This window comes from Nothobranchius furzeri, chromosome 17 (assembly GCF_043380555.1).
Source record: "Nothobranchius furzeri strain GRZ-AD chromosome 17, NfurGRZ-RIMD1, whole genome shotgun sequence".
Classification (NCBI taxonomy): Eukaryota; Metazoa; Chordata; class Actinopteri; order Cyprinodontiformes; family Nothobranchiidae; genus Nothobranchius; species Nothobranchius furzeri.
In genome coordinates this window covers 31,844,104-31,865,600 of record NC_091757.1, presented here as the reverse complement: position 1 = coordinate 31,865,600, position 21,497 = coordinate 31,844,104, and the positions used below count along the sequence as shown (strand labels likewise).

Sequence of the window (21,497 nt, the reverse complement as noted above, 5' to 3'; positions counted from 1 at the left end):
AAACTTTTAAATAAAAATTTTCTGTGACACCAGGGGAAATTTAAGTTCCGTGGATACAAACGGAAGACTCTCACCACGTCCATGTCAAATCAGATTTGTGTTGAAATCTTTTGAAGTTGGTTTTCGGGGAAAGGTTATGAACAATCAGCGTGTTTCCTGTTTGAGACGGATCTTTGAACATCAGGTTGAGAAATGCAAAGTCCATCTAATCCATCCATCCTAAGTTCTGATCAGATTGATGAAGCATGCTCCAGAGTTGATTACTACTGTCTAAAAAAACCCCAAATAACAAATAACATTTTAAAGAAATTCAAAACATACATTTTTGTGTTCCTTTGCATTCCATGCATCCTCAAAGGATTTGAACTGAACAATAGACTCTAATTTGCCTGATTGTTATGGTGGACGTCTGAAAATGCTGTTTCAGTCCGATTTATTATAGAAGATCCACCTCCGTCTAACGGGGGGAGATGGGGTGTGTCCGAATCCAGGGGCAGGATGCTTGTGAGTACGGGTCCTCGCCAGTTTAGCAAGGCCGGGTCAAGCCCCCACAATTCAGTTCTGAAAGTGAGGCCAATGCGGAAATGAAATAAATTGCAGTTCCGCCCTCATCCACTGGGGGCTGGTGTCAGCAGCAAGCAAATCCTCATTGACTCCCATGTAAAAATGCCAATTTCACAGCAGAAATAAACATGTTTACAGCCTGGTACCAGAACCTGTTTTTGGTTTAAATGATCTAGTTTACACTCATGACAACTCTGAGGGGGGTGGATTTTTTTCTCACTCTTCTGTTTAAGTGTATTAAAAGCCTAATATTCTGCATAATTTATGAGCATCAGACCCACGTGACCTCAGAGCTAGCTCCAGGGAAAGGCCTCAGTAGAGCCTCGGTCTCGCCTGAAAACTGTTCGGTCATTTTCAGTCTCTCGACTTAGACCATTAGTTGTAGCATTTGTGCGTTCTTTTTTGGGGTATTATTTGTGCAATTGTTGGACAAAATGACTTGCTGTGGCATTAATTGCACTAATAGAGCGTCCAAGGAGTCTCTACTTCATTTTTTTCGGTAAGTAAAATTATATTTATGTATTTTAGGTCACTGCCGAGCTGAGCTTAGATTTTAACATGTACTGTTTAACCATGAAATTTAAATGTAATAGGGTAAAACCCAGTGCATTTAACAACGCTGCACTTTAGAAAATGGGTTGAAATATAACATGTTGGTGGAGCTGGGTTCTCACTATCGGTATGGTCCCCTCCCTGCAGCTCGGCGCATCTCTGATCGCTGCGGTGCTTGTCCTCTGCGTGGGCTGCCGGCTTGTGGACCTCTGTGTTCCACCCGGTTTTACCCAGAGGTCAGACCGGCGTATCTCTGACTCAGAAGCTCTGGTGTTGTGCACAGTTAACTCCGGTTTTAGCTAGGTTGCTACCTCCGTTAGCTTAGGTCCCATCCCCTTGGCCAAGTAGCCAGGGCGCATGATCAATCGGAACACTGTGACAGGACGCTCGCACTGCCACACTGGGATAACCTTGTCCTGTGAGGATACAACAGACCCATCCTCGGAATGTGGGTGGAGCGAGGACGCATTTGAGGACGTGAGAATGAGTATTCTTGGAATTCGGACAGTACTCGTCATTGCGCTGTGATGTCATCGACCTCAAAATGTGTCCTTACAAGCATCCTGCCCATGGTTTCAGACACCCACTGTCACAGTTTGAATAAGATGAGCTGCTTAGTTTCGTGCAAGTTTCCACCTGAGATAGTTGTAGCGTTGTAGCAGCAGTGGATCTTTTCTTCTGCTGTGGCGTTGCGCTGTGAAAACTTTTATATCTAATGTATCTGATCAGCTGATGCAGTTAAAGTTTTGTCTTGGGCTGAAAAATAAGAGCATGAGGTTTGACTTTGCGTGGGTGAGCGGAAACCTCTCTGGAGATATCAGGGCTGTCCTCTGAGACTTCAGCAGCTCATGTAAGTGAAACAAAAACTAAACTCTTTTCCCGTGCTTTAGTCGTCAAAGCAGTCAGTTTTTTTCTGGGACATCTGGACGTTTTCAGTGAGGAGTGTGAAGTGTGGGAGGAACCGGGGTTCTTTAGATGCTTTGACATCATCCTGTCTTATCTCAGGGCAGTGGCATTTTCAGTTTATCTTCCTTCTGCCTCAGGAGATGCTTTGGTCCATCGCACCCCTCCATTAAAAAGCTTTGTTTTAAGAAAAAAAAAGATATAAAGACAGAATTTTACATGTTCAGCTGTTTGGTGCTTTTAGCTTTGGCTAAGCATCACACGTCCTAACTAGGTCACGTTCAGTTTGACGGATACTTGGTAGATAAAAACGTATAGATCCCAACAATCATGTCCCAGTTTACACCTATAGAAGTTACACCCTGCTGCAGGGAGACGACACACATTTTCCAGTGTATGATCTCAGAGCCAAACTTTTTTAGCAAAACTTGTAATGTCAACAGAGCTGGAGCCAAACGAGACGGTGAACCGAGACCAAGTCCTTAGGTCTCCGTGCCGAGAGCCACTCTATTCCAAATTAGGATTTTAGTTGGAGCTTTAATCCGACCCACGTTTGTGATCCAAGTCACTGACCCGGCAGCACCTGGTTTGTTCAGCAGCCTAAAACCTTTTGATGAGAACTGACAGGGGACAGCGGCTGTTCTCCAAGGACAACTTCCACCACCGTGTTCTTTCTCAGCCGTGTGAATAACTGCTAAAGTCCTGATTAATCGGCTGTGCAGCTATTAGCCACTTGGCCAAATCCAGCTGATCCCTGTTTTAGTTGTCGTTCCTGCTGATGTGACGATAACGCCACACAGTCTAGACTGACCCCTACTGCTGGATGACTTTGATAACTAGGATAGTTAATAAGTTTTTATTTCTGCATGAACGATTGGTGGTTGTGTTGTGATCTGGTCAGAGTTCCTCAGCTCAGGTCCCCTTTACTCAGAGAAGATAAATAATGCAGCACTTCTAATGTATCTGCATTATTCCCATGAGCTCCCTGGCTTTTAGCATCACTTGATACTGTTCAGGTTAACATTTGAGCATGTGATGTTTTTATTGTCATCTAGAGCCAGTATATATTGTTTGTGTCATGCTACTCCATAAGGAAGCTTCTCAGGTGGTTTGGTAGGACTGGAATTCATATGCTCAGTTTATATTGAAGAAAGTGACCCCCATCCCACATGCATGCCCATGGGCTTAGTCTTCCACAGTCTTTCTTGCCTCGTGTTAATGAAATCGTTCAGGGTTGCTGAGCTTATCTCTAATGGGCCTCTGTGTTTCCAGTTTCTGTTAGCCAGCGCTAAAGCACTTGGAGCTACAAAATGAGATGTTCCTCCTGAGAATGTGTGCACAGTGTTATTAGAGCGTCTCGGCTCGTCTCTGGAGACCCCGTCACATTTCATTTCGAAATAAAGTTTGTCGGCTTTTTTCAGCTTAAAGGGTCAATGTTAAATCCGCCTGTAGACGACGGCTACAGTAAAGTTATAGAAAATGGTGAAAAAAGATACTTGTATGGAAGTAAAAGGGATGAATTTACATGGAAGCTCTAAAGCCTCCAGCTCACCGCGATAAAAACTTCAAGCACGGAGTGAGAAACAGCTGTCTGTTTGCACATGAGGTATTACAAAATGTCATCCATCACAGATTTAAAAGTTGCATTTTTCTGCAATATAGAAAACTTAGTGATTTATTATCTTTTAAGAAAATCAAAATTTTCTTTAGTTTTCTTTTGGGAGATGAGTTCACTCCTAAAGTAGGAGGAGGATGATGAAGGGGAGCATAAACCAGCTAAACTGCTGAGTAGTCAGAAACAACACCTGGCTAAGGGAAGCTAAAACAATTGTTCAGGAGGGTGTCAGAGTGGCAGCAGTGCAGCTGTCTGAGTCACCCCCCCAAAACAAAAACCCAAAGGCGCCTAGATGCAAACGCAGCTGACAAGAGGAGTTCCAGCCCGGACCCTGGTCGGCTCTGGCTGTCATAGACCAGGAGTCGTGTTTGTTGTGTCTAGAGAGGCTGAAAAAGAAAACGAGGAAGGGAATGTGACGACATCTGCCCAAGATCCTGTTTTTGTGGCATGGATGGAGGTGTGGCAGCAGCTGAACTTAATAAGAACCCAAATCATTAAAAAGAAACACAAGCCTCATGGTGGTACCATGCATCCCTGCAAAACACACATTTACATTTACTCGGGGGGTTTTTTCCACTGAACAAGCTCCGGTGCTAAACTGAGGGTAGTGTCAAAAATCTGGTAGCCTGGCCTGCCAGACTCGTCCTCTGTTTGATTCTGCACAGAGAAAGAGTCGGGTGACTCACAGGCAGAGAGGCACATGAGGGGCGGGACCAGGAAGCTCAAAAGCAACCAATCAGTAAAAATACGGAAATGCCGACTGAACGGCGCGACGCTGTAGTTTTTTAGCTGTAGTAAAAAAAAAAAGCGTCTGGCAACGACGCAAACATCTTTTATTCTTTTAGAAGAAATGCTTCTAGCGCTTCTACTTGTTCTGGTTTTAAAGACATTCAAGTCATTTAGAACGGAGGAAAGAGCCGCAGCAAACTCCACTTCAGTCACCATGTTCGCCAAACTCGGCGTTATGGTGTGTGACGTACGCGACTCAGCGCTGATTGGCTCGGTTAGAATTCTCAGGGGGTGGGGCTATTTGAATAGGAGGGTTCCCAGACCCTTTCTCTGTGCAGAATCAAACAGAGGAGGCAGGCAGGCCAGGCTAAAAATCTGGAGCTTTCTTAACTCTTTTCTGGGCCAGCATGTTCAGCAGAAGCAGGAGGCTCAAGTTACACTTTTACACTACGGTCAGCTTGGTCTGGCCCTGGTTGGGTCATTGCATCTACATTGGTGTTGTCTTGTTCATGCGGAGCCAACCTCTTTTTTTCTACCATGCTCTCTTGCGGTTTGTGTCGTGCTGAGCAAACCATACACATCCACCTATGGACTGATTGGGCAGCTGATGTTCTGTCACTCTGTCACTCTCATGCCTACTTACTAGTGGGAGCCTATTATTGATCGTTGGCTGTGGGCGCTCTTGGGCGGGAGAGGAGCCCACGGCAGCGCCACTGTTCGTGTCAGAGCCTTCAACAACACTGCTCACGCCTGCTTTTGTTTACTAACTCGTGGCACTTAGGAATGACACTTCAATCTTCTCTGCACCACTTTACTGAAACCCACCCATGTCCTTGTCCATGTTCCTCAGAAGGCTGTGTAAACACAACCCGGCCACATGGGGTGGGCTGTCCCCAACCAGTCCAGGCAGAGTCCAAGGAGTGACTTAATGTCACTATTGGGCCATTCCCATCTGTACCGGGTCGGCCCGGGCCGGGTAGCGTAGGTTGTTTACATATCTGGGTGGCCTGGAATTTTCCCGGACCAACCAAGGCTCATTCTCAGCCCTCTTCTCGAGGGGGTCTGCTTCAGGCCGACCAGGGCCAACACACCCACTGCTGACAGCAAATTCACACCTTCCATTAGAGCAAGCCTCTGATTGGTGGGTAGAGTCAGCCCACATGGGCTTAAGGCAAGGATGTGTGGAATCAACCGGGCCAGGCTGGGGCCGACTGGGGCTACCCGGCCCGGGCCGACCCGGTACAGATGGGAATGGCCCATATTACTCTACCTGATTTCATCCAGTCAGAGGTCCATAAAGAGCGTTCACAAACACCAACTGTTGTTTAAAACAGTGTTTATAAAGAAGGCGGATGTCTGAAGGAATACGAGTGGGTAAACTGTCTCCCTACACTGTGATTCCCTTCAAAAACAACAAAGGTAAGATCAAACGTTTTCTGATACAGATGTTTTAAAACATTTTTAACAATATGCTCCAAAGTTATCACTCTAAAGTCGTGGAAGGAAGCTCTGGCGATGAGGCGTATTACGAGTAATTGTTTTATAGACGATCTTGTACTTAGAGAACATTTTGAGAATGGCATCTACATTAAAGCACACTTCATCCATCCTTAGTCAGTGGATATTTGTTTCATAATTATTGAGAATAATTGTATTTACCTGAGGACAGTGGTGATTTAACACTTTAAGCTGAAATAGCTGCAGCCTGTCATCTGTCATCCGTTTTAGTGACATGAATTGAGGTCAAAAGAAGTCAAGAATCAGGTTGAGGCTAATAGTCCCTCTGGGTCACACCACAGGTCATGTCCTAGCATGGCCTAGCTCACACCTCTGCTGTAAAATATAAAACACACGGTTCTTGGACTGAGTTATGATGGAGGCTTAATCTGGGCCATATTTAAAGTGTGTTTCCCTCCCAACAGCTGCTTAGCTCAGACCGTAAAGCAGAAAAGATCATCTTGTTGATACATTTCTGTTCCACTACAAGACTCCCTTCTCTGGGACCTGCATGCTTAGCTTTAGCCAGGAAGCTAACTGGTGCAGGCTTGTACCTGAGGCAGAGCTGAGCATTGGAGCAGCACCATGACTCGACCTGAGAGGTGTGCTGACTAAAGGGACGGCTGGTCGGAGCATTTTTCAAACTCTGTCGCGGTGACGCCGACTTGAAGCGCTGGCAGAATGAGGACGGCTGTTGATCTGCACTCTGAGATATGCATGAGGCAGGGACTGATTGTAGTCTGTAGACTGACGGAAGTTTTAGCGTTTGCCATGGTTGGGGTCTCTGTTACAGCGATTGGCAGGTTCTCATCCGCTTTGTGGTCATGTAAGGCAAAAACAGAAGTAAAGATTTTAGACGTGTGAACAAATACTCTAGTGGTCTATCTGTACAGTTCAGCCTAATGTCTTTTTGCAGAGCAACAGCGCTGCTGTTGTGCTTACTGGTTCTGCACATGAACCCTTAATGCATGGTAAGCGTTTTCTGTTTCCAGCGTGTTGCTGCTTTACATTCACTGTGTGCATTGAGGCTCAGAGAGCCTGCCACAAGTGCTGCCATTCAAGCACTTCAGTCTGATCGTTTACAATCTGTTCTCCGTGTTTCCAGGCTAAGTGTTGACTGAGTGAAGCCTATTTTTGAACACTCCCTCCCACCCCTGTAACTGGAGCACAGTGATCTCTCATTGAAATGGGTAACAAGGCAAACAGGCAGTTAGTGGACAGTCAGGAGCTACAGAAAGACCGTTATCACTTTTTCTAACGCTTCATTTCTCCACTAAACAGTCAAGCAGCTCATAAGAAATAAAGTAATAGAAAAGCCCTCCTGGGATTTTATCTTTACTAGGATTGCTGCTGCAGGAGATTCCAGAGTTCACCTTGGTTTTGGGAATATCAGTTGCATTTTGAGCCCACTCGAGTGCTTATCCTCAAACTAAGACCAGAGGGCGTTTTTATCATCCTTCCATGAGTGCAAACTCGAGGGCCTGAGGAGGCTCTGGCACTTTGCTGAGTAAACTGCTCTAATGCGCTGTTTATTTTCCTCCCAATTGGATTAAATACACCATTAGTTACAGGAAATTATGTACAATATTCTTGATTGAGGCAATCCGTGCCTGACAGCAGGAGTGGGTAAATTTGTCACTTGCAGATTTCTGAATGGTTTCACGTCTGATCGCCTGGCTGTGACTCTGGTCTGTCTGCTCGGGGTTTGAACCAAACAGATGGGCCCAATGGGCTTAAAGTCGGGAAGCGGCTCTGCTGATGACACCTGTGCACTAGTGTGGCCTACACACACACGATTTATCTACTAATGTCGGCTCAGGTCAGATCAGACTCAGCCAGATGGGCGTCATTAGTTGATTTGGACTTTTAAGTGTTGATCCAAACAGAAGTGATTAAAATTAGGGGATTTTGGTATTTAGAATTTTTTTCCCTGTTTATTTATCTTTAGATCAAGAACTAAATAAACCTATTTTATCTCATGAGTTCTCACTTCCTGTAAGAGCAACTTGTTGGTAAACTGTGTTTGTGTGACAGGAGGCCAGTCTACCAGTGACTGACTCAAAACATGCCACTGTAGTTTTAATAATAAACTAACACATCAATTAAAATGTCGGTGGGGTTGACTGATGTGTTTTTAATGGGTTTTGGACTCACCGGAGCTCCACAGCACAGAGGAACTATCTATGTAACGTTCTCATGACATGAGCAGCGACAAAATAATCAGTCGCTTGTGTCTTTGTCAAATTAGAAAAAGTGACGCCTGTGGTGAACTTACACGTCTGTTACAGATCAAGAAATGCATCTTCATCCACTGGAGGAGATAAAATAGATTTCGTGGGAAGAAATATCGGATAAGTTACGAGATTATAAATGTCTATTTAGATTCTTGAAGAACTCTGAAAATATGAGATCATCTTTTGTGCATGAGACCGTACAGAACGAAACCGGTTAGAAATCAGATGTGCATGATGGAATGGGTCAGTATCTGGGTCTTCCTCGGTCTCCTCTTTCACTCGGCACATCCCAGCTGTACCGCACTACCACACACACACACACATGCACGCACGCACGCACGCACACACACACACACCTGTTCTGTAGACTTGTTTACGAATATTTATGTTTTGTTTTGTGTCATTTCAGGGAGCTGCAACTCAACAATTTTGTTGTATCAAGTACAGTGACAATAAAAGCTTTTCATTCAATTCAATGTGCATAGTGAATTTCAACTACTGTGTTAGAACTTCACAGCTTAAAAAGGACCCATGCATGCATAATTCCATGATGAGTCATCAACAGGTTTCCAAATGTGAACACGTAGCCGTGCACCTCTGATGCACCTGTCCAGAGGTGTGCTGATGCATTTATACAAACATGTTCAACTGTGGCTGATGATCATGTTTAAACAGATTTTGTTTGGAAAAACACTGACAGCTGGTGAGACTGGACTCGGCTCCATAAAGCAGACTGAATTTTTAATGAGTCCAGTAGCTGTAATACTTTTTTCCGTACTTCTTCCAAAGCTATCATGTTTTATTCCATTCTGTGAGGACAGAACTTGTTGAAGAGGATGGAATGTCCTACTGGTGATGTTTAGCTGATATGATGGATGCTGCACACTAGCTGTGTCCAAAATCAGGTCTACATCCTTCTAATGCTGCATTTGAAAGCCCACTATAAGGCTCCTCCAAATGTGACCTACTAATGATTCCTTCTTTTCCCTGGATTTGAAGGACGGGTCTGATATATCCTTCATAGCCTAGACCAGGCTATTCAATTCCGGGCCTCGAGGGCAGGGTATCCAGCACGTTTAAGTGTTTTCTCTGGTCCAACACACTTGATTTAGTGGTTAAATCACCTGTGCAGCAGCTCATCAGGCTCTGCAGAAGTCTGTTAATCATTTACTAATTGAAGTCAGGTGTGTTGAAGCAGGGTTAAAACTGGATACCGGCCCTCGAGCCCTGGCCTAGACAATCCCAGGAAACATTGCTTACCAACTGGGAAATTCTTCTTGTAACAATTGCAGACGAAGCAGGAGAGGATTACATTTTTCAATGCAAGCATGTCAACACCGGGCATTAAAAATGAAAAATTTAAAGCAGTTGTTAGTCCTTTGTCTTTTTAATATTCACTCAATGTAATTTTTACATTAATTGGCTTATATGGTGGTAAAGGTCCAAAAATTCCTCAAGGAGGAGTAATTAAAGCTCAGCAAAATTTCGTACTTCATTTTCACTTCTGTCACAGTTGCTAGGCAACAAGACATATGCAGACATATGCAGAGGTGAGGGCTGGAATAAATCTGAAGGTTAGACGTCCACTTTTGCATCCATTCACTTCTGGTCTTCACAGTCGATGAAGGGCTAGACCTTCATTGACCAACAAGGCCTGGTCCTTCAAAGGATGCAGCCCCTGAATTTAGACATCATTAGCTTTGTTAACAAAACCCAATTAACTCTAGTTACAAGTATGATATTGATAATATATTTCAAATGGCTTTGAGTGTCTTGGTGTGTTGCTATTGAAGCAGACAGTGTATACTTGGATAGTGAGTCATCCTTTGTTGAGTGGGGGAACTGCATGCTTTCCTCAAGATTTGCGTAGATAAATCCATTGTTGGCGCGTATGTTGATGCTGTCGTGACACTTTTCATGTGTGGTTTTTTAAACTGACCCAGCAGGACAGAGGTGAGCTTTGAGGTAACTAGAGAAGTCGAGTCAGTGTTTAAAAGAAAAACAACGTCATGTTTTATTTGTGCGGGGGCATTCAGTGTGGCCATTTAAACACAAAGGTGGGTGACACGTCCCCCACTGTAAGATCTGACACGACAAACGGTTTCAGAAGTTTACAAAACAAGCTGTTCTCGAACAGTGCAGGGCAGGCACTAAGGCTTTAGCTTCTTGTGTGTTTTTTGGGGCTAAGCAGCTGTTTGTGTGTGTGTTTGTTTTTGGACCGTGACCTGCTGTAACTGTCAGTGCGTTTACATGCAGCCAGTAACCCTTTTAAAACCCGAATATTCACAGTAGCCCGATTCCGCACGGCCATGTAAACACCGCCAAAAACCCGGATATGCTCATAACCGGGTTTTTAAAAACCCGGTTACTACACCTGGGGTAACTCTTTTCTAACCCGAATGTTTGGCCGTGTAAACGCATACCGGGATATCCCCATCACAGCGTGTGTTCTGCGCATGCTCTGTTCGCAAGGAATCTTGATCTTTTGAGTAGCGAGACGTCTTGTATGCGCCAGAACACCGGAAGTAAACAACAAATTGGGAGCAACATGGCAAGTCGCGCTAAGAGCTGCTGGTGGGTCAATACCAGCACTAAAGCGCGAACAAATGCGGTCACTATCTCTTCCGAACTGGGAAACATGTTGTTGTTTTCACGGATACCAGAACAAGAAGAACCGGAAATGACGCATATTGCGTCTGGGCGTAGTCCATACATCCTGACGCTACCCCGACGTCCGCATTTAAATCGGGTTATGCAAGTTAGGGGTAACTCTTTCTATTTATGCTTGTAAACAGGTTATTCTGATCAACTCAGAAACCCGAATACCGACCTTAACCCGATCATAACCCGGATATTGGCTGCATGTAAACGTAGTCTGTGAAAAGGTGGGATGTTGTGTTCGGGTGACAGGTAATCCATTTGCTTAGTTTTCCCATGCAGCTTAATAATCCCTGCTGGAACTGCTGCCGAGTGGTTCTTTTAGTCTAACCACTGCTATAAAACTGGTATTTTGATCTAAATTACACTTGTGAAGACACCCAATGTCAATGCACACTCCTGCATGCATCTTTAGTATAAAGTATTTTAAATGTAGCGCCAGGAATAATGGAAACTCTTTATTGACAGCATGACTCAAGTGCAATATAAAACCCACCCTAAACTTAGTTTACAGCTTTCTAAACTGGGTCCACTTTTATCTTGTTACCAAGCAGTGAGGGTTTATTGAGAAAATGCTGCAGCAAGCTCACCATCTTTTAATTTAGACCCACCAGGCTGCACGTATTGGTGCATGTATGTAAATGGGACAAAGTTCAACACCATTTGAAACAAAAGTGGAGACCGTAGAGCAGAGACAACTGTTTCTTCCAAACCACATTCACTTTGGGTCTCGTTTCCAGTGGTTGGCACAACAGACTTGATAACTAACAGGATTTTAGGTTGACTGTTCAGGGTAATGAGTGCCGGAGAGGTCACCATTACCAGTGGAGCCAACTCCAAAACCAGCTGCTACTAAAACACACGCACTCTTTTTAATTTCACCACAGATCTTGCTTTATAAGCCTTTACCTCCACCAGTTGTCACGATGCATGGATATTTGGGAAAAATATTAAAAATAAAAACTTCTGGACATGACCCCCTGCTGCTGGTGATGGCTACGCTTGTAAAATAGCAAATAATTCCAACTGTTTACTGCAAAAGTAAAACCAGCGTAAAGGTTTATTAACCAATGTTGCACAAACAGCTGTGAGGTTTTGGGATCGGAGCGGTTTTAAGATTTCAGCAACCCACTTTGGTCTTGGCTGCACTCTCGGTTCAGTCCTGTAAATAAACACTGCTCAGATCAGCTACAACAAGACTTGAGATCTGTCAGATGTGTCTAGATTGGAAGAAGGAGACTGTGGAGGTGGGAGCTGAAGCCTGTCACATCACTTCCTCCCAGTCCCTGAAAAACAGATTTACATGAAAAGTCAGATGTATAGTCTTCAAAGATGGCATTCAAAAAGTGATATGAATCACTCTTGCTAATGGTTTAGGATTGTAGACGATGCAGATTTAGGGATTAATGTTTCAGTCTAGGGTCTAAATTAAAGGATGGCCGAGAGGAGCCTGTTGTGGTGGCTCGGCCATCTGGTCAGGATGCCTCCTGGACGCCTCCCTGGTGAGGTTTTCCGAGTACGTCCAACTGGGAGGAGACCTAAGGGAAGACTCAGGACATGCCGGAGGGGCTATGTCCCTCATCTGGCCAGGGAAGGCCTTGGGATTACTCCGGAAGAGCTGGCCCAAGTGGTCGGGGAGAGGGAAGTCTGGGCGTCTCGGCTTAGGCTGCTGCCCCCGCAACCCGACTCCCGGATAAGCGGCTGAAAACGGATGGATGGATGTTTGTATCTAGAACGGGTCATGAGCATGACTGTTGCTTCTTTTAGAGACTTGTGTTAACAGTTTTACATTTCCAACCCAGCATAGGATGTTGAAACTGGACTGAATCTATCTGACATTGGGCTTTTGTCTTTTATGCATGATGTCAGACTACTTCTTTTGTACGTTCTTGCTGTGCTTGTCTTCAAATTCCATTTTGGTTCTTTTTTTGAACACAGATAAGGTTTTTCTTTACCTTGCTGATGTTTCGTTTGTGGCTGCAAACTTCCTCAGAGCTGACGCTGATGGTGGCGTCACTTCCTACTCCGTTTTTCCGCGGGCAGCAGAGGACGTTGTCACCCTCTGCTGCCCGCTCTCCCCTCTCCATGATGCAGTCCCATGGGTGATCCAGTGAGTAAACTCCATCGTCTCTGATCAGACAAATGTCTATTATTTAGAGGTGTCCTTTAAGGTCCTTCTGATGAGTTTTACCTAAACAGTACACAGGACAGCAACGATGAAAAAACACAACATAAACACACCAACAAAACCATACACAACAGTGAGAAACAGACTAGTACACCCAAAAGACAAGATACCAGCTGGACTTAAATGTGGAGTCGTTTACGAAATCCCATGCAAATTCTGCAATAAAACATACATAGGAGAAACCGGACGCCAACTCCACACACGAACAATAGAACATAGAAAGGAGTGTGAGAGAGAAACAAGTCAAAGACACACAAGAGCAGCAAAAGAAGAAGCAGAAAGCACAATAAAGAAGTCAGCCGTAACAGATCACTCCACAAGAGAAAAACATATAATGGACTGGGACAACACAAGGATCATAAACACCGAACAACAGAAATACAAAAGATGGATAAAAGAAGCTATCGAGATAAGGAGACGTGGATGTGAGACCATGAACAGGGATGATGGAGTTTACTCGTTGGATTGCGCATGGGACTACATCGTCGGAGAGGGGAGAGCGGGCAGCAGAGGGCGACAACGTCCTCTGCTGCCCGTGGATAAACGGAGTAGGAAGTGACACCACCATCAGCGTCAGCTCTGAGGAAGTCTGCAGCCGCAAACGAAACGTCAGCAAGGTAAAGAAAAATCTTATTTGTGTTTAAAAAAATAACCAAAAATGGAATGTCAGACTACTTCTTCTCCAGTTACAACCACGTTCTTTTGAGTTAAAAGCTGTTTTCAGTAGAGAGTGGAGACATTTAGGTAAACCCTAATTGTTTCAGAGTGGGATTGAAGCATGACTGTGTAGGTGGAAGGACCACAGAGGATGGAGGTTGAGGGAAATGGAAATAAAAAGGGACTGAGCATTTCTAAAAGCTGCCAGTTATCAGAACAGCCCCCTTCAACATGGCATTGTGCTGTAGTTACTGTGGAACAATTACTGCAGTCAGTATAATGTTGAAGCCCTCTTTAGTCTGGCAGCTTCGTCCCTACAAAGCCAATTAGCTATAATTATTTCAACATCTGTTCTGTAACATATTCTTGCTGCAGCCACAACATGTGTACTGTTTAGGCAAACCTCATCAGAAGGACCTTAAAGGACACCTGTAAATAATAGACATCATTTGTCTGATTTTTGGTTTGAGTAATAGAGTCAGCAGAAATGTCAGGCCTGGTCAATGGTGATTGGCATATCTCTTATGAGGTCAAGAGCAGGGGAGGAGGAGGCTGTCCTGGCCTTTTGACAGCATGGAGGAGATTACCTTAACTCAGCTGACATGTAGTTTCTGTCGTTACTTCACTGAAGATTAAAGAAGGTCTTCAAAAAAGCCATGTTGTTGGAACACAAGTTGTTGGCATACAGCTGTTGACCTGAAAACAGGATAATCTGATTTATAATTCAAATACTATATAAAATAGGTAGGAGAACAGCATGGATCAACTCCTGGAAAACATTATGGTGTATCTATCTTTTCGTCTGAAAGATGTCCCATTTATTTACATAGAGGGGGCGGGGCCTAACACTTGTTTTGCAGCCAGCCAGTAGAGGGCGGTAGCTTTTTTCACCCTTAACTTCGTTAAATTTCTTGACTTTATGTCACTGGGGTGAACTAAATCATGCAGGGTTGATGAGCTTCTCAGTTGTTCAGTAGTTTAATTAGCACACCATACATTTTACAAATATTGTGAAACCTTGTTTGACATTTAGAGCCAGTTTTGTTATTTGCTGTATTTTATCAGAAGCTATGATGACAAACATTGCTCCTGGAGACCTACAGGAAATCTGAATCCACAGAGAGTTTGTAAAACAACCATTTCCATCATTGTGCAGATATATTAATATTTTCCCCATTATTGTAAAATTAGCGTTTGCATTTTATGATGATGAAGTGGAACATTAGTTTAAAAAGGAGCTGAGAGTAAATTCATGTGTAATAATAAAAATAACACTCCTTGATACTTTTTATCTTTCATACCTAGAAGAAAAATCTGGGGAAAGAGGCCACACAGCAGACACACAAACCTGACACTGAGCTGAACCTATAACTAAAGGAAACTACACAAGCCCGTACTGTTTGAGCCCCAGCGGTCGGGGCGGGACCTTACCCCGCGTTAGAAGCCTCTTTCACCGCTGCTGGTCATCATAGGTTCCACTGTGGGCTGCAGCAGCAGACCATCCAGGCCCAATAGAGGCTTCATTCATCCACTGGACTGAGGGAGGAAACTGGAGGATCCAGCCAGTAACGGCTGCTTTTCTCTCATCTGTGTGAATAGGTGTGGATGAAGGAGTCTCCTGAACTGTGTGTTTTATTTGTGGCTTGGGAGCGACTGGAGCTGCTTCTAATCTGCTCTCCTGGAGGGCCAGGAGGATTTTAAATCAGAGGAATCATTGTTTTGGGGAAAGACAGAGCCCTATCTGTGTTTTTTTTTTCTTAAAATGTTTCCTTTTTTCAGATTTCTACTTTTACAATGTGCATGTGTGCATAATTGATTGAGGCCATGCACCTTTTGCCTGGATCCGTCATTATGATTAATGGTAGGATGAGATGAGTCGGTCATTGGCAGTAAAGCAATTAATATCCCTCTCCACCACTTCAAGCCATTGATTACTAGTAAACAAGAAAAAAAATTTTTTTTAATTATCTTCCTTTCGCTGCATTAAGCCAATTCACAGATGGTTATTTATAATCATGACAGATCAAGAACTCCTTTGTTTGAAAGCCTTACATGTGAAATGTCTCACATGAAATGTTGTGAAAGGTACCGTAGATATCATAACTGCACACACTCATTTAGTCTGAATGGTCTTTTCTAATTGGTTAAAGGAGCAAGATCATGCCGTTTATCTTAAATATGAGTTTTTTTCATCAGCCTGAATTTATTCCCGGAAATGAAACGGTCTGTTTCAGTGAAGCTCCGCCCTTGCCCACTTCGACAAAAATAATCTACAACAACGTCTAAGGCAAGTCAACTGTTGTATTGGCTATGTTGGTCTAGTGGTTAAAGCATCTGCCTACGGCCCAATCCCAATACTCGCACTTCCACCCATGCGCCCCTCAATTGCGTGATCCTGACCAGGGGTGCGAGTGCGTAGGGTGTCCCGATTCGCAAGTGCGGAAGTTGATCACGTCCCTTTTGCACCCTTGATTCACACTTGTGCACAAGTGTATTACCCACAATACATTGCTGCGGGAGAAAAGACTGAAGTGCCTTTTCTGAAAAAAAAAAATAAATTTTTAGGACGATTAGTTGATGCTCTGAAACTGTTAGACAAAGCAGCAACGAATGTAAATTAGTTTCAAATAATTGTTCGGTTGTTTGTTTGTTGTTAATAAAGGTTTTTGAAAAAGTACCACAGCAACCAGCATCCCGGCATGTGTTGCAGTCGATGACACAGTACTCCTTGTCTCGATTTGGTGATTATTTGCACACTTGTGTACTACGCACTTAAAGCCTTACTACGCACTTTCTCCAAGTGCACTTTGCTGAAGACCGCAGGGCGTAGTGCAAGTATTGGGATTGGGCCTTCATCTTGTTTTGTCATGTGCTCACAATGGCTGAATAAACAACAAAAGTAAAAAAAAAAAAAAGAACAGATTAAGCCTAGTTTATGCTTCTGCGTCTGCGTTGGTACTGAAAAATGCAACACCATTATCCATCCTTGTGAGGGATCTCCAGCAGGCTCGCAAGGATGGACGGAGTCAAGCCCAGTTTTATAAACATTCGTCGAGCGAGATGGAGAATGCAAGCTTGTGATTGGTCAGGACACTGCTTTTGTCAACAGCACTGCCATCGCACCCTCAAAAACAAAGAGAGTCAAAGATATGTTTATGTTTATGTGCTTAGCAGACGCTTTTACCCAAAGCGACTTACAATTTTTTTTAACCTATAGGGCATGTTGTGATCTGTGGGGGAAACCGGAGTACCCGGAGGAAACCCACGCAAACATGGGGAGAACACGCAACTCCACGCAGAAAGGCCGCAGCCGAGTTTCCAACCTGCGACCTTCGTGTTGCGAGGCAACAGTGCTAACCACTGCGCCACCATGCAGATATCTTGCAACAGACGAATGCTTGATGAATACCTTGCACAAAAACTGTAAAAAAATGAATGTTTTATTCATCTGTGACTGGAGGAGTGAAAAGATACGCAACAAAGATTCAATCATCCAATCAATACTTGCAACTCAGAGAGAGTGGGCGTTAGTGACCTACATCCAGGGGAGGCAGGTTGAGACCAGCTTCAGGGGGAGGAGCAGGGTCTGATGACACACTTGGTCTACTTTGTCCCATCTGCAGGCTTGGAAAATTAAGGAAATAAAAAAAATAAAAAAAAATAAAAGTTTGGCAGGAAAATACATTAGTGCAGCCAAAACAAAATGATTTGGGGGTATCTCTCAAGAGGAAATGACTATGTCACATGATAAAAAAGCTCCAAATAAGTAGATTTTTCATGAAATGGAACATACCTGTGTGTCAAACTGTCTAATTGCCTTGTTTACATTTTTTTTCACGTTTGCTTTTCTGTGCTAAAATGTTCTAAAAAAGTAAATTTTCTCATAAGTAATATTTCATTATCAGGAATATGTTCTGTGGGGTTATGTAGAGTTGTTTTTGCAGTTAGTGGCTTACCTGCAGTGGATTTTTGGTAAAAGATGTGGGTTCAACTTTCATTTTGGAACAATTTTTCAAACAAGGGAAGGGAATGATCTCAGCATGCAGGAAGACTGACCCATCATAAACCTTTGTCGGCTGTGCTGAAGAGAAAGGTAAAGAACCAAATGATTTAATTAATTAGCTGCGTGTTCTCCTGTCATCTGTCCTCCAGGACACACACACACACACACACACACACACACACACACACACACACACACACACACACACACACACACACACACACACACACACACACACACACACACACACACACACACACACACACACACACACACACACACACACACACACACACACACACACACACACACACGGGACTGTCTCAGCTGTTATTTTCGTTAAGGAGTGTGCACGTACAGCATGCGCGCCTCGTGCACGAGGCTACTATTGAAGCTGCCGTTACGCTTTTGGCCAGAGGGGGCAATCTCGAGCATAAAAATTCAAAACTCCGTAAAGTCCCTTTAAAAACTCCCAGACCTCATTTCATGATTGCTAATCAGCTATGGCTGATTTATTGTTTGGATCACAGTGAGTTACACTAATTCTAATATGTTTTTATTTCTATTATACATACATACTTTTTAATTATTATTTTCACATGACTGTTATCAGGCTCTCTTGTTCTGGTTCTCATGATAATTCAGTTTCTTCCAGTAAGTTATCTTGTGCTTACTTCATCTGTATAATGTCTCTTTTCTTTTGGTGAATTGTACTGGTTGTGCAGCGCACCAGGCTAAAGGTCAAAGGTGACAGATCATTTGCTGCTGTGGCCCCCAGACTCTGGAACTCTCTCCCCCTGAGCCTGAGATCAGTGGACTCAGTGGTCTCCTTCAAAAAGCAGCTGAAGACTCACTTGTTCAAGCTGGCTTTTGTATGACCTTCTTCACCACTCTCTTTATTCTGCTCTCCCCACCTATTCCACCTTGAACAGGATCCACTGATTTCCCTCTTTCCTATTCACTCTCTCTTTAACATTTTTTCTTTTAAATCGCAATTGCTTATTCTTGCTCATTTTAAATATATTTTTAAACATTTTCTAAGTGCTTCTTTATATTTTTACAAATTTTTATATTTTTTGTTTTTGTTTTTGTGAAGCGCCTCGTGATTTTTATCTTGAGAGGCGCTAAAGAAATGATATTTGCTTCTTCTTCTTCTACTGAGTCCAGAATAAAGGCTTCTTGGCTGTACAAGGTACAAACAAGTATTAAGTTTTAGAAATATATGAAATGTATTTAGCCTGCTAATTTATCTCAAATACTAATAACTACCGTATTTTCCGTACTATAAGTCACACTTTTTTTCATAGTCTGGCCGGTCCTGCGACTTATACTCCGGAGCGACTTACATACCAAATTATGTAGGCTATACCGCACTGCTGCGGGCCGGCTCTTGACCAGGAATGAGCTCCCCTGCCCCGCTGGGAATAAAAAACACAGCCATCACCTGCTGGAGCCTGTTGCACACTGGATCTGGCCCAGGTTTCAGCTTCTCATCACCTGCTGCAGCCTGTGGTGCGCTGCTGCGGGCCGGCTCCGACCCAGGAATGAGCTCCCCTGTCCCGCTGGGAGGGTTTCAAACACAGCCATCCTCTACTGGAGACCGTGGCGCGCTGCTGCGCCCACGTTGTTTATTCTGTTATTGTTACTGGTACTTGTCTTGCAATGTGAAACGCTTGGTCTCAGATTTTGTGCGAAAAATAATAAAATTTCCCCCCAAAATGCAACTTATAGTCCAGAGCGAGTTATATATGTTTTTTCTTCTTCATTATACATTTTATGGCTGGTGCGACTTATACTCCGGAGTGACTTATAGTCCAGAAAATACGGTACGTTAAAAATATTGAAAACTTGCTCAAAGGAAAATATGTTTTCATTAAGGAAATAACTTATAAACTTACCGATTTGATACTTTTTTATTCACAGAAAGATGGTTTTCATGAAAAAGCGCCGCAAACCTCCACACAAACTCCATGCGAGCTTCAGGTCGCTGGTGTTCCACAGAGTTGGCTTCGGTTGTAGCTAGGTAGCTACCTCCATTAGCTTAGCTCCCACCTCCACATTAGCTTTGGATTAGCTTCAGGTTAGCTTGTAGCTAGTTCGACCGGGTGTCGTCATTTGATCCCAGCCTTACAGCCCCACCCTCAGCTCCACCTCTCTTCCCTTTTGTGGAATTGTCTGGGCTTGACGGAACCTGTGACACGGTCAGAATGGCGGTGGTGGCCACCTCCCATTTCTCTACAAAAACGTGTTATTGGAGTCTATGGAAACCCATTGTCCATATATTTATATGTCGATGATTTTAGCACACAATGTGTTATGAGGAGTAGCAGCACAACAATATTTGCTTTTAAGATTTTGTGTCATCAATCAAAATCAACACTTTAGTTTTCTTTCAAGTTCATGTCAAGAACATTTGGGGTGTTTAAGAAAGCCTGGGTTACCGTCCTGCACTCATATACCCCCGGCCCTTTTCTTCTTTTTGTGGGCCAAGGATGTCACATTGTGTTCACAACAAAAGCTAAGACTGCACTGGCTGTACCAATTTCATATTTAGAAAGGTCTTGATGGTGCTTGTGTGAATGGCTGGCTCCCTTGACTAGCCCCAGGGGTCTGTCAGCCTTGTTCCCCGTAACATCATTACAGATTTTGGCAGCTTCAATAAAATCCTTGTCTCAACTCTCTGTAGGTCCTCCAGCCGTGTGCAGTGATTGGACTTGAGGGATTATTCTAAATGGACTTTTTAAGGCACAACAAAGGTCCTCCTGCTGTTTCTTGAAAGCAATAGTTATCATTACAGTTTTTCTATTAGTGCCCTGAGCCATAGTGATAGTGGAAGTTGTGTTTCTCAGAAAAAGACCATCTGGTTTGTGAAGCAGGAGGGAAACCGAACTTAAGCTTTATCTGCTGTACTCTAGTTTCCCCCTACAATCCTGTACTGGTCTTGTGGCTGCTGTCAAAGCCAAACGTGCACCATGCTGACCTGTCACTCACTGTTGTGCCTCTGGTTTTCTCAACAGTAATCTTGAGGTAGAAAAAAAGCATTCTTACAAAACATAAGAGAATCTAAAGTCACTGTAATGCCAACCCTTAATGAGTTGCTGCTGCTAAACAGTGGACTGAATGACTTCCAGTGTTTGTGAATGCATGTGCATTAGAAAGCCCCTTCAGACGGCCAGGCGGTGAAAGATTTGGTCTTTTAAGTGATTTTCCTCATGCACACTTCCACAGCTCATTCAGGGCTGAATGCCTTTGTTTCCCTTTCACATAATCTAGGGAAGGAAGCAGAAAAAGAAAAGATAAAATAGGTGGAAACCATATGAATAAAAGGGGATAGAGGAGAAGCAGCCCTGGGATTCCAATGGGAGGTTTGAAGAGGATTTGGTCCTTTAAATAGAAGCACCTGTTCAGCCAGGATTAGTAGGAAGCAGAGCTCTATTTTGGTTCACTATGGATGTTTCATAATCCTGCCCCGGGTCCTGGTAGCTGCCCAAGTGTAAAGCAGGATTGTGGAACTCTAATTTGAGGTTGTGGTAAGTTAGAAGTGTGCTATTCTGGCGTGGCACCAGGATACTTCTGGTTCAGAGGCCAGAATCAGAAAGGAGAGGCTTGCTCCTTTTTTTTCAACAAGTGCTGTAAAAAAGGCCCGGAAAAGTTTGTAATCTGTAGATGCAAATATTCACACAGTTGTGTGTATTTGAAAGGTTTGCCGAAAAGATCCTCTCTGCCTCGGTTGATGGCAGCTTTAATGATATATTTGCATTGTGCATGTTTACATGTACTGGTTAAAAATATGCTAATCTCCACAGCCCTTGTGCATGCAGGATGTAAATTTATTACAACCTGATGAAAAGGTTTTAGAAACAGCTTTATAGGAGAGTTCAGATTCTTGGTTGTGGG

General features: G+C 43.6%; 1 protein-coding gene across 1 annotated transcript in view; it reads left to right on the top strand.

The window, feature by feature from the left end:
- The window catches only part of zdhhc8b (zinc finger DHHC-type palmitoyltransferase 8b), a 76,879-nt gene that overhangs the window by 9,869 nt on the left and 45,513 nt on the right, over positions 1-21,497 (top strand). The window lies entirely within an intron of this gene.